This window comes from Ziziphus jujuba, chromosome 3 (assembly GCF_031755915.1).
Source record: "Ziziphus jujuba cultivar Dongzao chromosome 3, ASM3175591v1".
In the NCBI taxonomy this organism is placed as follows: Eukaryota; Viridiplantae; Streptophyta; class Magnoliopsida; order Rosales; family Rhamnaceae; genus Ziziphus; species Ziziphus jujuba.
The window spans coordinates 9,487,406-9,502,656 of NC_083381.1; the positions used below are offsets into that span (position 1 = coordinate 9,487,406).

The window sequence follows — 15,251 nt, forward strand, 5'->3', positions numbered from 1 at the left end:
GGAATTATGGTGGCCAAAAAATTGGTAAAATGTGATTACCACAGGGGTTTCGGTAATTACCGATGAAACCTACGGTAACTTTTTCCAGCAAGGACAAATTGATTACCGTAGGTTTTATCGGTAATTACCGAAGGCCTTATGGTAATCAAATTTTTTTGCCAATTTGATAATGTTTTCAGAATTTGTGGTGATTCTATTCACGATTTCTCCGGCCTCTATGATGCTGATTTTTCAAAGAAACCTTGGCGAGCAACGTCAAAAACTTAAAAACACCCACAAATCTTAGAAGAACCGGAATAAAACCACCATTTGCTAAAGATCCAGATTCTTCCGATCCACCATTCAAGTATTTTTGAAGCAGCAGAGAAAAAACAACCACAAGTGAGAAGGTAAAAGCATACCGATACTCATAGAAATAAAGGCGGGATTGAAGATGGGCATTGTCGAGCATTAGCCTGAAGATTTGAGCATTGCTTTCTTTGAACTCAAACTTGTTGTCTTTAGATTTGGTCCTATTTCTAATCTCAGCATTGGTTTTTGATGAGAACCTAGAAGTCAAATCGGAGGAGCCACAAAAGGTTTCCTTGTATTAAATCTAAAATAAAGGACATATAGATTTTTGAAAATTTTTTTAAGGATGTAATGGATATTAAAGGGCAAAAAAAAAAAAAGTTAACCAATGAAGGGGTATATATAATCATAGCCCTTCTAAAAGGGACATTGGGCCAAATTCCCCATATTTTAACCTTAACAAAAATTGCAAATGACATGCATATACTTTTAGTTTTCCCTTCGTCCAGTGTACCACTAAAGCACCATTTCTTGCAAAGCTTTCAGTCAAAACAAAAACCCTACTTTCTTCTCACTTATTTTTACTCTCAGCTTCAGCTTTCATCCTCTCTTAATTTTACTATGAGCTTTCATCCTCTTCTTCCTCAAAAAGCATCCTTCAGATAAGCATCATCTGTTTATTTTTTTTAAACTGGATTATTTGCAAAATCGTTGATATATTTCTTTTTTTTTAACTGGGTTTGCAAAAATATCTTCTGCACAAGCATAATCGGGTTTCCTACAAACTTAGCTTTTAGAACTTATTGGTAACTTAACAGATTCTTTTTATAGAATTCATATGCTTAACAACTTGATGGAATAAATTCCAAAACAGAAATCTATTATTAATTGAAATTAGTTCTGTTCCATATTTCATAGAGATGCTTGGCATAAAAAAGAAGGGAGGATGCTGTTGGTGTGAATCGACCATAGGGAAGGTTTAGTTTCTGACAGCACCAGCAGCAATATTTACGTAAGAGAGTGTTTAATCTGTTGGACTTTTTTTCATGAAAATTACTGTTGGATTTCCTTTTCCATTTTAAACAAGAAATTGTTTTTGACCAGATATTTTGTACACACCAAAGAGAGAGAGAGAGAGAGAGAGAGAGAGAGAGATTTCTAGAAGATGAATTCCATCAAACAAAAGGGATCTTTATCCTACAATTGGTTTCTCTGTGAGGAAAACAATTTTCTTTGGCTTCTCTTTCCATAAAAACATGCCTAAATCAATAAGCAAACCAAGTTTCATATTTTCAAATTTTTTTAATACAAATCATTAAAATTCATTTCAACTACTTTTATATTATGTATTGCGCTATGGAGCATGTTGAGTGTCACATTCTTTTATGATAAAAAAATATAAAAAATAAAATAAAACACAATAGTATGTTAAGAAACAAACAAAAAAAATTCTTAATATCAAGATTATCGAAGGATCATCGGTATTATCGATGGGAGCTGTCAGTAATTTTTTCAAAATTGGATAGGCTTGCTGGAAAAATTATCGATCGCTCTTCGGTAATTTTTCATATTAATTTTTTTAATATAAATTATCAAAATTCATTACAACTACTTTTATATTATGTATTGCACCATGGAATATGTTGAGTGCCACCTTCTTTTATGATAAAAAAACATAAAAACTAAAATACAACATACTAAAACGTTACGAAATAAACATAAAATTCTTAGTATCAAGATTGCCGAAAGGCCATCGGTATTACCGATGGGAGCCATCGATAATTTTTTCAAAATTTGTCAAGCTTACTAAAAAAATTACAGACAGCTTCCATTAGTAATACCGATGGGTCATCGGTAATTTTTCATTTAAATTTTTTTTTTATTGCAAATCATCAAAATTCATTATAACTACTTTTATTTTATATATTGCACCATTGAACATGTTGAATGCAACGTACTTTAATAATAAAAAAATATAAAAAAGAAAAGAAAACACAATAATACGTTACTAAAGAGCAAAAAATTCGAATCATCTTAATTATCGAATGACCATTGATATTACCGATAGAAATCATTGGTAATCTTTCTAAAATTTGTCAAACTTACTTGAAAAATTATCAATGGATCCCATTAGTAGTACCAATTGGCCATCGGTAATTTTTCATTTTAATTTTTTTATTATAATTTATCTAAATTTATTACAAAATTTGACATGCTTGCTGGAAAAATTATATATGACAACATAAAACTTGTTGAGTGCAAATTATGTAACGATAAAAACATGAAAAAAAAGAAAAAAAAAAAAAAGAACACACAATAATACTTTAGCAAACAAAAAATAAAATTTGAATTTTCTTAATTAGAGAAGGTCATATCAGTATTGCAGTCGAGTGCGTTGATAATATTTTCTGATAATATTTTCTGTCAATTTTTTTCAAAATAAAATCCATATTTTATTACTATTATTTTGATATTAAATATGACACCTTAAAAATTGTTTAGTGCAACTTGATATGGATAAAGATCATAAGAAAAAAAAATAAAAAATAAAACATGTTAACCCTTTTACAAACAAAAATATAAATTTTTATTTGCCGATGGGACTATTGTTATATTCCCCATCCCGTATCTGCCTCGTTTTTCTATATATATTATTAATAAAAAATATTTGTGGATATATATATTTTATATTTTTTTATGCTTAAATAAAATTATATTAATAATTGTGAATGTATTTAATGAAAATATAACATATATATATATATATTAAAAATGTTTATAGATTTTGATGAAAAATATAAATATTTAAAAAATATTTTCATTAAGATGCAGTCCAACCGACATATGGTCTTGGTCCTCCAACCGACAATGAAGAAAGTAAATTTTCCATTAAGAAACATGAAAAAAAATAAATAAAAAAAATTGCACGTATTTGAATGTTACAAGGGCTATAGATGATTCAAGTAGCTCATAACGGAGTACAACTTCAAAAATGACCTAACTCTTGCTGTTGAAGTGAAAAGGTAGAGTCCATAGGTCCAAGAAAATCATGTTGAATTGGGTAAGGATAATTACTTCATTAAATCGCACCATCTACCAAGAACATTCTTGTTGTAGCACTGAAAATAATGCATAAAATTGCGAGATTCCATTTTCAAGTTTCCATCAGACAGTAAGCTGTCACTATAGTTACATGAAGGGCATCTAATTTTATGTACAAATATAAAACAAATACCATTACTCTTTAAGTCAGTTATTGGTTAACATCTTGGTCCACTTGCGTAGATTAAGCTTTAGTGATATGTAAAAATAATTCATCATAGCCGTTCACCAAAAAACTCTTTGACTTTCACTTGGCTTAAACTCTGGACTATCAGAAGTTCTGCTTCAAAATGCAAACCAAATTCCAACTAAGTTAGCTTGATTTGATTTTATTTTCTTAACAAATGAGGATAAAGATGCTCGTTACAACCAAATCAATCGAAATTGTCGGGGAAACATCGTAGCCTTTTTGTTTAACTGGATGACTTAAGCCACTTATTGATCAGGTGCGTACAACTGCACAGAATCTTAAATGGCATATACCTTGCTAAAGCCAAGCCAGTTTGAGTATCCTCTAAACGAAAAAACCCGATTGCTTTCTTTCCAATTTCCACAAAACACCTGTTTAACAATTAATGAGAATCAAGCCAAATGCTTTCGAACTCAAGTACAGAAAGATATCACAACGATACGTCTACAAAGCAAGTAGCACAAGCCACCAAGTTCCCACAGCCATTGTTCTAGTACATGCATTTTGAAGGTTTCTTTTCCCATTTGCATCATAGAGCAAGTCTAATTCAAAGCGCTTGGTATTGAAGAAAAGATAAACGAATATATCTGGTAACTGGTATCTTTTTTTAAACTTGTTCAGATTGTGAAGTCTAGGCAAGTTTTGCTTTTAGACTTACAATGTTTTGCATTAGACAGTTTGCATTTTTTTTTCCCTTCCCAGCTTTGGATCATGTCTCAAATTCGAAGTACTCATTGACACAGTCAAAATATGAAGGCTTATAGTTTGAAAGGAAACTGACAGATTGGAGGACAAGTATGATAAAATTTCCAAAAAGCGATGGTATTTTGCCACTTCTGAGGAAGAATTTGTTAAAGAATTATGCGGACATAACAGGAGTTGCAACTAAAGAAATATTTTTTAAGTTTTTTTTTATCTCATCTAAACTTTTTAAATGAACATGTCTCCTCAAGTATGAAGCAATGTCATAATAGCCTTGGTCTCTATGAGTAACCAAATGAATCATTTAGTATACAGTTTTATAGTATCTCTTTTCATTTATAATAAAGTGGGAAATCAAAATTATTGCTTTGAAAACATAATTTGATCAAGCAGAGGTATAACAAATGGAAGAACTTGTATGGTGGTGGATATAAGATGATAGAAGTAAAGCAGCAATTTTTCATCAGAAATTGAAGGTATCAAGTAAAGGTTAGGAAAAAAATAAATAAATAATTCACCTCATAATCAACCCCTTGCACATAGATATAGTCTGAATCGATTGAGGAGAAGGCAAGTCCAGTTATCTGCCATACCAATAAAAAGACATGTTATCTCTGGCAGGAATATAAAGGTCAAACAGATGTAAAAGAAAGAATTTTTGTAGCTTGAACAAACTAGTAGGAATTCAGTAACTTTAGCATGGCAACTGTTCACATTTTGGTATTTCCCTCAAGAATCACACAAAGTTTGATTCCATTATAAAATAATTTAAAAGCTGTACAGGATGCTCAAAGAGGCTTATGTATAATTGCAATTGACAAGCATAGTAGAAATTAGAGATGGTGATCTATTTCTGGTAGATGAGATTTCCTTGGCTGATGATAGTGTACTTGAAAGACTGAACAATGTCTTGGAGCCAGAAAGAACACTGGTAGGTTACTATTTTTTTTATTAGGAACCTGGTTTCAGCTATGCAGCTTAAAAAAGTTTTGCTGTTCTAGTTATTTGGTTGGGGTTAATTATTTTATTGCCACATGGGAGGTATTAAAATAGTATTATTTTCTGTATATCATGAGGTATAATGTTTTGAGGTTCTATTATTCAAATTAGATTGGACATACTGGAAAAGCATGAGCGCACTGTTGGGTAATGCACTCCTGCAAAGCCCAAGGGCATTCTACAAAATGCTTAAAATGAAGATTATGTTGTACTCTAAAAATGCGTACATCTATTTGGTCATTGCATGTGTGTAGCCTGCTTGTAGCAGGCGTTTTACACCTTGAGATATATGCACCTTCTTAGTTTATTGTAATTATTTAAAAAACTCACCTAAAATTAAGATCAAAGAGCAATATGAGATTTAAAAAGACTGAAGAGACTTTGACACACATGCATTACACATATAGATATAGAGGGAGCTTAAACGAGAACAAGAAATAGGAAAAAGCATGTTATTATCTAGAATAATTGACCTCATATTTTGAGCAATCCACCCATCTTGATAGTGCCAACCATCTACATTCAAGATATAAAACACATCGAATTCTCATTCATTCCATGCAACATCAAGAAACAACGAGTTTCCATTTCCTTGATGTCTCTTCTCTAGGCTCAAATGGAGCATGTAGACTTATTTATTATTAAGCATATGCAAAAAAGATAAGTTTGCAATTTTAAGACTACTGGACCTTATATAAGTACGTATGCCTACTCTAGTTTGAGTTTGTAATCTTAATACACATTAATTTTCACTTATTTCTATTTAATAGTATGAGGGAGAAAAAAATAAATAAATAAAGAAAACGAAAAAAAAAACCCCTTGATTTAAACGTGGTATACAAATGCATTACTCACGGCAAAGTTCTCAATTCCAAGTCTAAAGTCAGGGGAGAGTGGACACTTTGTTATTCTTCAGGGTCATGTTTATTTTTAAGTTTTTAATCATTTCTGGGTAGTTGGATGGTGTAAAAAAATTCATATCCCAATTTGGCAAGTTTTTTCTACAAATTTTATTACTCCAAAAAAAGAAAAGAACATCTCCCAGCAGGTATAATTCACTAGCGTTAAACAAATATTTTCCAATAAAATGGTTCGATGGTACTAACCTGCGAGGATCATAGATAGTCACGGTACGATCAGCTCCACCTGCTGCAATATTACCAGTTGGAGAGCTGCAAACAGCAGAGTAAACATTACCAATAAATCTTGATTCCTCCACCTAATACACACAACAACAAGACTCCACATTGATTACAAAAGGGACCAAAGAAACACAATTATAGTACGGCATTTCAACAAACACCTGGATTGCATAAAGGGCATTGCACTTACTTCCAGGTCCAAAAGAAGGGGCACATGGGTCTCCTCCGCTTTGGCAACTAGAGATAGACAAGTTATGGGAGCCGAGTTGACTCATCTGCGGTTTGTCCCTCTGAAATTGCATGTTTGAAACGAATACATCAAAGTAGTTCACGGCAAGAACAGCGGTCAAAGCATAGAACCCATAGTGTGCCTTAACTGTCAAAATCCAGCCCACAGATTCTTTCTAATCCTTCAATAAAGCACCATCCGAGCTCAAATCACTGAAACAGACATGGGTCAGTTTGTCTTTAGCGATTAGAGAGGCAAGCTCATGATCTTCCCAGAATAAGTCATTTTTCCTCCTTCTGGAGTTTAAAAGACTTTGAAAATTGCATTACCCATTACACAAATCATCTCTCCCAAGCCGCTTCACTATTCTCTCTTACTTTTCTCTTCCTCTTTTCTAGGTTCAGGGGAAAAATAGAACATCATTTCATCTTTTGATATTTGAAAAGGGTGATTTGGAATATTAAAAAATAAGAAGGCAAAGAAAAACTTCAAACGAAAAAAAAGAAAACAACTGCATGAAAGACTTGAAAATGTTATATGTTGCGCCCTGTTGTGCTAAGTCTTTCTTTTTCTGTTTAGCCGAATGCGTATGTTGTCCTTCCATTTCCCGAGGATTGATTTAAAGCTGCTGATTAATTGGCTCAAACTTATCATCCTAGGTGTTCCATATTTGAATTATAACGAATTTGGAAATAATAATTGAAATAAATTGCAAAATGAAACTTTACCAAATAATATGTGTTAAAAGATAGGGAAATTATTTGACCTAAGATTAAAAATAAAATTATTTTCAATTCTGATCCGGATCAACTGCGGTTTCTTCGTTCAATTTGGGTATGATTAATCTTCTAAACTTTTTTTTTAAATTTTAATTTAAAAAAAAGTTTTCTAAAACTCTACATTTTTTTTTTTTTTGTGTGGCGTTTGATTCTCATTTAACTTCTTTTCGTAGCCTTTATTTCATCCTCCTCTCGTGTTCTTTTGAAAAAACGGGATTTAAAAATTATTACGGAAAAAAAAAAAAGGGATTTGAATATCCTTCCAAATGAGTATTCTAACGCATGTTGGAAAATTTTCGTCTCTTTTGCAGGGTTGGGAACAGCCCAAATCAAGTTTTTCTACAATCTTCTAATTCCAAGATTTTTTCAACAAAAGTTCCAAAAATAAATTAAAAAATTTGTACAAAAGCTAGTCACATAATGTATTTGCTGATTTAATGTTATTTCAACTGAAATCGTTATCAAAATATATCTTTACCAAGTCACAAAAAAGAGAGATGTTCCAAACAAACAAAATTATTTATTTAGAGGACAAACAAAATTATTTATTTACCTCTAATAAATAGTTGCTTAAACTTGTTGAGACATTGAGAATGAATGACTTTCTCATATTTGGTGGGGACCGGGGACGGAAGTGAAGTAGGTTAAAATTATTTGGTTATTCCATAGTTCCCCCACCACCACACCCCCCACACCCCCCAAAAAAAAAAAAAAATGATTCACCAAAAAAAAGGTTTGATTATCCCATAAAATTTCCCTCTTTAAATACAAAAGCAATATGCAAAACTTGCAAAAAAAGATTGTTTGTGCCAATATTTTCGGTCTAAGGTAATAAAAAAGCAAAAGGAAAAACATCCCACATGGATTAAGAGAAGAAAAACCAATTGGGTTTTAGAAATAAAATGTTTTGAAATATCCCACATCAAAAAAGAAAGAGATTTGTGGTTGGCTTCTCTTATTATATATTGAAGCCTCATTTGCTCATTGACAAGGATCTCAACCTCTACTATATCTCTTTACACTAGAATAATTCTCTCATTTTTAATTCTAGTTTCCAATATAGAGCAGGCCCTCTAACCTTATTATTTAGTTTTTATTTAGTGTTGGCCTTAGTCCACTTATTATTTAGTTTTAGCCATTTAATTTTGTGTTAGTCCTTAGACTGCCTACTTTATTGGCTTTAATTTTTATTATTATTAGTATTGTTCTTATTTATTTTTCTTAGTTGATTAAAGTTCTTTAATCATTAAGGCATTAGAACATTCTTAATTATTTGTTCTTTGCAATTAAATATAGTCGTTTGATTTCTTTTTCTTTTTGCAATTGTTATTGTTATTATTATTATTTTCTCTATTTCCTTCAATTTGAATGTCAATGCTCTCATTTCTTCCGCGATACAATATCTAAAATACAATCTCACATGTCGGTTAACCAAGGATATACCACTTGAGGGAGGGCAAAATCAATCAGATTCTGACCTGAAAAGAATGAATTTTTCTTGAATAGAGCCATTTTCTCATGTGCCCGAAAGGGAAAGGGACGAAGTGAAGCGTTCGAGATGTTGGAAAGAAGAAGCTGTACGCTCAGCAGATAGACTGGTTCAACTGACATGGCAAAGCAGAAAACCCACATACAAAACAATAAGCACATGCCGCTAAAGCTAATGCTCAAAATTCCATTGAATTTGTCCGGGGTAAGGAGTGCTATCGCACGTGGCTGGAAAGGGCTAAAAAGGAATCAAGAACCAGAGTGCAAAGCGGAAAGGGCTTGCTAAAAGTGATTCCCTCGAGAGAGCTTGCAAGTCCAAGATCTGGTCTTCTCTTTCTCTGTCGGCGACTACGCTGCTATCTTGACGTTCCTTCTGATCTTAGAAAACGTCCGAAAAAACCCCCCGCCTTCACGCCCAGGTGAAAGCCTTACTTCTATTCCTTACTTTAAGGCTTTCTTATCCTAGCTAACAATCCCCGGAGGTGAATCAGAGAGAGAGGAGGCCCTCGCTCCGCTCGGATTGATCAGCAAAGCCCGGAGGGCTTAGCTATTTACCATACAGTAGCTAGCCAAACCCCATTCTAGGATGGCACGCTCACACAATCAGAGACGCTTAATGGTGGAGTTTTTTCCAACATTATTTTTTGGCACGCTCAATGGGACCCATCAACTAAGAAACTAAGATGACTTCAAATAATGATAAAGTTATTCGAGATATTTTCTGTCAAATGAGTAGCAATGTAAAAGAGCATAACAGAAAGATGGAAGTATCGTTCGAATTCATGCACCAATAGCTGTAGGCCCTCCATGCCACACTAAAAGGCATGTGGCCAATTTATGGTCAAAATGAGTATCAAATGCAGGCCTCCAAAGCTGCCTCTACCTTGATAATGGCCCCTCATGCCACATCTATTCAGTTGTAGGCCCCCCAGGCCGCATTGACACCAATAGGAGTGCTAGCTTCCAAGGCCGCCTCTGCCTCGATGATTACTTCACAGGGCGTATCAACCCTGATATTGGCCCCTCGTGCCCCTCAGACCGCATCGCCATCTACAGGAGTGTTGACTTCCAAGGCTGCCTCTCCCTCGATACTGGCCAATCAGGCCGTATCTATCCAGTTGTAAGAACCCTAGGCCTCATTCACACCTATAAGAGTGCAGGCCTCCAAGGCCACCTCTGCCCTGATATTGGCTAATAAGGCCGCATCTATCCAGTTGTAGGAACTCCAGGCTGCACCAACACCTACAAAAAAGCTAGCCTCCAAGGCCACCTTTGCTTCGGTGTTGGCTCCCCAAGCTAAATCCATTCTGATGCAAGCCACTCAAGTCGTATTAATACCTATTGGAATGCCAGCTTTTAAGGTCGCATCCATCTCGGTAGCACCTTCAGTCACATATACCATGGTGCTAGCCCTTCAGGCCGTATCTAGAACGATAATGACTCTACGGACTGCATCTACTAGAGTGCAGGCCTTTTATGGTTGCACCAACAATGATGAAACACGTTGAAGACATGGGACAGAAGAGTCAATTGTTTGTTTTTCCATGGGACAGAAATCGAATCCAGGCCGGGAGGCAACCGCTTATGCATCAGGGCTGTAACCAGAAGTATTGTCGATATGGCATCCCTCAACTATATCAGGCTAGTCCAAATAATCTTAGGTGGAAGAATGGATATTATAACCTCCAGATTAATTGAGATTTTGGACGGCCAAAGATCAAGAACAATATGAATGAAGGTTTGAGGATGCATTTCGGAGCTGCTGAAAATATCATTTTAAAGATGATTGATTGTGCGACTATGAAGCATGATCCAAAGGGCTTCTGGTCCAGACAGAAGATCAAATGCCATAGACGAAGACAATCGCAGACCAACATGATCATGCTAATGGCTATCGTGGGGTACTAGTATGGAAAGCTGAGACCGAAAAATTGAAATTTAACATGTTTCATCAAATTATTCTAATTTAATGAAACATGGGGGGGCAATGTTTGTACCAATATTTTTGGTCTAAGGTAATAAGGAAAAACATCCCACATGGATTAGGAGAAGAAAAACCAATTGGGTTTTAAAAATAAAAGGTTTTCAAATATCCCACATCGAAAAAGAAAGAGATTTGTGGTTGGCTTCTCTTACTATATATTGAAGCCTCATTTGATCATTGAAAAAGACCTCAACCTCTACTATATCTCTTTACACTAGAATAATTCTCCCACTTTTAATTCTAGTTTTCAACATAGAGCAGGCCCTCTAGCCACTTATTGTTTAGTTTTTATTTAGTGTTGGCCCTTAGTCCACTTATTATTTAGTTTTAGCCATTTAATTTTGTATTGGTCCTTAGACCGCCTACTTTATTGGCTTTAATTTTTATTATTATTAGTATTGTTCTTATTTATTTATTTTAGTTGATTAAAGTCCTTTAATCATTAAAGCATTAGAACCTTCTTAATTGTTTGTTCTCTGCAATTAAATATAGTCGTTTGATTTCTTCTTATTTTTGTAATTGTTATTGTTATTATTATTATTTTCTCTATTTCCTTCAATCTAGAAGGTGGCACGCTCACACAATCAGATCGCTCAATGGTGGAGTTTTTCCCAACAAGGGTAATGTTAGAGTAATTTTTTAAATGACAAAATTCCACTCTCAATATCATATTATCATTTTTTTTTTTGTTGGAATATATTCACAAGCTTCTACTGTTAGATGAAAATTTTGTAACACCTATAAATGTATTTTCATTTTTAACACAAACTTCATTTATAGCTTGAAATTTTTGCATATTTACCATGTATTTTCACTTTTACGGAAACTTCTCCTCTTCATTTATTTATTTATTTTAGTTCTCTGGTATTAAATATAAGATTGGGTCAAAAATTTGTAAATAGAATAACGTAATAAATCCAAGTAATAAATTTCACTATCTATTTTGTGTCATTGATAGATTACATATGATAATTATAGTTTCAGCAATATTACAGTTATCAAAATGTACATAAAATTTATATTTCAAATTATTGGTTGATATATAATTTAAATATAGAAAAGTAAGTCTTTGAAATAATAAGTAAACCAAAAAAGTAAATCAACTAAATGTTACCATATTATTTACTATATTATTTGATAAATAATTTTGGTCAATATTTTAATAATTTTAACATTTGTTATAGTTTTCAGTAATTTAATAGTTATTAAAATATTTACCAAATTTATTTATCAAATAACAAGTGTTAAAATATTATTAGTTGACATATTCAAATAACTTAAATATAAAAAACAAATCTTTAAATAGGAAAATAAGTTATAAAAATAAATAAATTAAATGTTGTCATATCATTTTAACTTTTTTAAAATTAAAATTTAAAATCTCTAATTATTATCTTTTAATTAAATTGAAATATTACAATATCACTTTTGTTACTTTATTTTTGATGCAAATTTTTATTTTATGCTGGAAGAAACTTGCAAATAAAAGGAAAAGTTTTTTTGGTAAGAAATAAAATGAAATTTAAATCGACGTTTATGCAAAAAAAAAAAAAAATGAAATATAACAAAAGCAAGCAAAATTTCAAACTGCGGCAAAGTATGAAATTATTATTATTTGGTTTTCAAAGAATAAATAAAAAAATGTTCAACCAAAAAAAAAAAAAAAAAGCAGAAAAACTCCCTTTTTTTCCTGCTTTTTACCCTTCTCCCCTAACCGTCTGACTGATAATGACCTTGCACTTTCAGAGGTTAGTTAGTTTCTCTGCTTCTTTTTTTCTGTGTATGCGTTTACAAATTCCATTTCCATTTCCATTTTGGATTTGAATGCTTTTACTTTATTTCTAGGTTTTCATTAATGGGGTGTTTGGTAAAAGGGAAAATATAGAAGAAAACTGATTCTTGGGATTCAGTTTTCTGAGAATGAGTTTTTTTGGGATTCTTTTTACAGTGTTTGGTTAATTATAGAGGAAAATAGGATTTACAAGTAATTAAATAAATTTATATATTAAAATAAAGGAATAAAATTGTATTTAAAAAAATAAGTAATATCAAGTTTTCCAGGGAATTTTAGAATGATACCTTTTTAGTAGGATCCACTTTCCCTGTCAGTTTTCCACCTATATTACGAGATTTATTTTCCACTGGTACCCACAAATTCCTTCTCTTAAAAATTATTCAAATATGATAAAATTTCATTTTTCTTGAAAATTTTAGATTCCCACTAACTTTACCACTATCCAAACACCCCATAAAAGGATTAATGAAGCACCTATGTTCACTGTAAATTCAATTTCTCTGTGTTTTGCTACTGGTTTTGTTTGCTGAATCCGTCAAACCCTTTGTCTAAGCTTTTGGATTTCTTCCAACTAAAAAGGTCTACTTTTTTTTTTTTTTTTAATTTTTTAAATTTATTATTATTTATTTATTTGTTCTATATATATATAAAAATGAAATTTTATACTTCGGACGTTCGCATTTGTTATGGTATGGAAGAAATCGTTATCTTTATATATAGTATTTTTTTTTTCAAAATTGTTGTCTTTATGTATAGTATTGACGATAATTTTTTCAACTACTATCGTTTGTGAACAGGTCTACATCATAACAAAATACGGATGCCTGTACTACAGACTACTTCAAATATATATTCCATATATATATATATAGTCCATCTATGGTGTAGATATCTACATGTTTTTATCATGTAGATCTCAGTATTAACGACGATTTTTAAAAAAAAATTATTGTCAATATTATCACAGAGATGAATATTGATGATAATTTTTTTAAAAACTAGCATAAATATTAAGATCCACACTACAACATAATAAGGACCATCCGCATCGTAGAATTTCCTTATATATATATATATATATATATATTATGTTTGATTAATGCTTCTCAACGGTCATATAGAAGGCAATATTGGGTATAAGTAGTTTGTAGTGAAACTCTAGGGGATAATAGAACAACCATTTGAATTGCTATTGAGTCAACCCATCCTGGGCATTGAGAATCATGTGCAGAAAAAACATAGCGGGTTTGGGGATATATAGATTTGGAATTGAGAACTGTGGTTTTCTAGTTGGTATTCATTGGAAGTGAGTGAAAATAGTAACATATTTGAAAGTGTCTCTGTATAGTTTCAAAAAGAGATACTAGAAGGAAAATTAGTGCAAGTTATGAATTTTGTGGAAGGGTCAAAGAGGTCTGCGTCCATTTATGCTTGAGGAAGTCATGAGTAGTGAAGAAATTATCGATGTCGGTGGAAATGTCGAGGGTATGATTTTATGAAAATATCAACGGAAACATCAATATCGACGGAAATATCGATAAAGTTACGGAAACTATAAAATTTTAATTTAGAATATAAATTTTTATTTATGAAATAATTAATATAATAAAATAATATAAAAATACAGTAATTAGAATACAATAATAATAAAATATTTTATAAATATTACAAACTATTTATAAGTGAATAAAATATAATGTTATTAACATCAAAATATAGAAAATTTAATAGATAATAGTAAGATACAAGAAATTCTCAAATATAATTCCTAATACATTATCAATGCCAAAAAGAATTCCTTGGTTCTTCAAATTGATAATCATATTTCGATATTTCACGAATATAACAATAGGCATTTCAACTCATCATATTAGAAAAATTTTCCATGTAATCGTGGATGTGCCAAGTATATCTCTCTCTATCAATTCCAATCAACTGTCCAGGTACTTTCATTAACAAAAAATTCCCGTGTCTTCCTATATTGTACTTTCATTAACATTTAAAAAAAAAAAAACAATAACAATAAAAAAAAAAATTCCTGTGTCTTCCTCCTCTATGGCTGTCCCCTTTCCCCGTGTCTTCCTCCTTTCCTCCTCTTTGGTTGTCCCGTTTCCCCATGTCTTCCTCCCCCTTGTGTCTTCCTCCTCTCTGGCTGTCCCTTTTCCCTTTAGATCTTTCCCTTTCGATCACAACACACAAACACATACACCAGTTCTCGGCTGGCGTTTTCCACCAATAGAAGGAAATTTCCATCAATTTTTGAAGATTTCGGCGACTTCCTTCGATTCTGGTGACAAATCGACGACACTCCTGACAGAAACTTCTTCCCTCCCCCTATCGGTGTCGATGACAGTCGGCAACCGAAATTATCGTCGATATCTCGTCGGTTTCTGCGACTTTTATTTCACTAGTCAGGAGGTTCTAATTTTGCAACAAAATAAAGTGCCAATTTTTTTTTAATAATAAATTTATGTTTATATTTTTGTTGATGAAATTGTAAATTATGCTGAAGATGAACATAAACTTTTGTCCTCAACAATCGATATTATT

The 15,251-nt window shown here is 32.2% G+C and overlaps 1 protein-coding gene and 1 long non-coding RNA gene across 4 annotated transcripts in view; one reads left to right on the forward strand and one right to left on the reverse strand.

Annotated features, from left to right (window-relative positions):
- LOC107434129 (vesicle transport protein GOT1) overlaps positions 1-15,251 on the forward strand; it is a 48,896-nt gene that overhangs the window by 14,678 nt on the left and 18,967 nt on the right. The window lies entirely within an intron of this gene.
- Positions 3,208-7,772, reverse strand: LOC132803220 (uncharacterized). 2 transcript variants are annotated; one of them, XR_009638247.1, is made up of 4 exons: positions 6,617-7,772; positions 6,391-6,503; positions 4,804-4,869; positions 3,208-3,954 (listed from the first exon to the last, which is right to left on the reverse strand). It is a non-coding gene; the product is annotated as an uncharacterized LOC132803220 (long non-coding RNA). The 2 variants fall into 2 exon arrangements; XR_009638246.1 differs by having other exon boundaries at positions 3,209-3,954; positions 6,391-6,456; positions 6,617-7,623.